We start from the raw sequence: 2405 nt of genomic DNA, 5'->3' as shown, positions 1-2405 counted from the left end.
GTGACAGAAAAGTTTTTTCTTTCCTTTTTCGGTTTTGGGGGGCAGCTCAGATTCTCTTTAAATGACTTGGCATTGAACTTAGGGCACACCTGCCCCATAGAACTGCTACAGTAAGAAGTGTTTTGTTTTAGCTTGGAACAAAAGAGCAGCACTGAAAACATTTTTGGGCTTTTTAAGTATAATTTTTATTAAAAGAAAAATCTTGCATAAGATTAGAAACCCAAAAGGAAAAAAAAAATAGAAAAAAAATAAAAGAAAAAAAGGTGAAAGATAGCAAAAGAAAAAGAGGAAAAAAAAGTATAGCGACTTTTGATCTTCTTTTCAGTAGTTACAAATATAGCAGTTACTATTTCTATCCTGCCAAATTACACATCACAGTTCCTTTTTTCTGATAAATAGCCCTTTTAATCAATAAATCCCCAAACCCCCAACGCATTTTTATCCATCTTCAGCAAAAAGTCCATAAAAGGCATTCTTACAGAAAATGTTGCGTTAGTTATGTTCCAGCTGAATCAAATCGACAGTGCCCCTAGAACAAATGTTGAAAAGTGCCATATGTTCTGGTCCTAGGAAACAATAGGTGGATACTGCTATTCCCTTGTTTTTCATCCCAGGACCACAAGAGTGCTAGCAAACAATCACATTTCAGAAGAGTTGGAATAGATAAAATATGTATTTTGGATATTATAGTTTGTTATGAAGTGAGATAAGGGAAATTTTGATTACCCAAACTCTGAAAATTATAAACATCAAAGGTTAAATTGAAATATTGATAAGAAATTAAAAATTGAGTAAAAATCAATAACAGGATATGGATTGTTTATGAAGATTGAATGTAATTAAGATATGTATAAGCTAAAAATTTATTGATAAATGTAATGATGGTCTTATTGAATTGATAGAAGGGCGGGATATAAATTTAAATAATAAATAAAATAAATAAAACCTGAATATGAGACAGTAAATGTCAAGAGAAAAAGAGAAGAAATATTTGATGTTGTAACCTGAGATTTGCACTAAGATTTTCTTATTGAACTATTGTAACCCAGTCACCACATTGCTTTTTAAATATTCAAATGTAAAACTGGAAAATTAATAAAATATTATATATATAAAAAAGAAGAGTTGGCCAAGGGATTCATTTTAAATCATGTGTTTTTAAAAAATGAAAATAAATCCCCATCAAAAACAATGGGACCATACCTCCCCTCTCAATTACTGAAAAATCTGTTCTCCCCCACCCTCTCTGCTTCTCAAGAAGAGAAAATAGGTAGAGGCTGTTTTAATTTGAAGGGTCCTTGGTGCTCCAGTGTTTTAATTTGAGGGGTCCAGTGCTAGCATTGATGTTATATACTTAGGGTAATGGAACGTCTGCAAGAAAACAAGCAAGTTCAGAGAGCGCCAAAGACCTCTCATTTCAACCCTGAGCTACAAATATTCCCCTTCATTGTTTTAATTTGTTTAAATATAACATCTCACTCCTGAGCCTTCTCCTTATTTAAGAGAACACTAACCACTTTAATGAACAGGTTAGAGGTTAGATAGCACATTTCCCAGCGTGAAAATAAAAAAGGGCAGTCTTAAAAATAAATAAGCAATCCAAGTAGGCACAGATTGCATTTCTTCATTCTTACGTGATTTTATTAACTTTTTTCTTTTAAGAAAAATCGCCTTCTGATTTTTCCATAGGTACATCTGCCCAACTATTTAACTGCATCGAACGATATGATCCATTCTTGGGGTTTTTGTTTTTTTTTCCTTTTTGCACCAATCTGCCAGGGGTAAACCAAGGAATAAGCATCTGTGTCATCGTTTGTTGACACCTTTGAATGCACATACTGGCTGCTGGCTGTAGAGAAATACAAGACAGACTGACGATGCATCTGAAATATTAACATTGCACAAAGTGCACCTGCAGGTCTTTGCCTGACTTGGCCACAGAATAAAGCACAGCACAATGCATGTGCAGCATATTTCCCATTTACTCACCAGTACGCAGTCTCTTAACAAAAATAAAAGAAAAGAAAACCAACAGCAGCCAATAGATTTACCAGACAGGCTGGCAAACTTTCATCTGCGGTCTTCATCTGCTCTCTGACCAGAAAAGTGCTTTATTCTTCTGAGGGCTCCAGGCTCATCCAGATCAGGCTCCTGCTGCAATAATGACTAGTTTGAAAAGAGAGCAGCGCAAAGAGCTTGAAAACAGCCAGCAACATTTCTAGGGCCTACCTCGAGGACGGGGTGTGGAACCCCGAGAGGTGGCATGCAGTGGTCATTAACAAAAAATTGTTTAAATTATTTAATTTGAGAGCGTTTTTACAGGGGTGTTTTAATAAATTTTTAGGGGGAACCAGGGTGGGGGGGAGGGGGGAGGTTCCCCTTAGGTCAGGACCAGCCATGTCTGG

The sequence above is a fragment of the Protobothrops mucrosquamatus genome, unplaced genomic scaffold, assembly GCF_001527695.2.
Source record: "Protobothrops mucrosquamatus isolate PMUCROS unplaced genomic scaffold, P.Mucros_1.0 scaffold_184, whole genome shotgun sequence".
NCBI classification, from domain to species: domain Eukaryota; kingdom Metazoa; phylum Chordata; class Lepidosauria; order Squamata; family Viperidae; genus Protobothrops; species Protobothrops mucrosquamatus.
Note: the sequence above shows the minus strand (reverse complement) of the source record.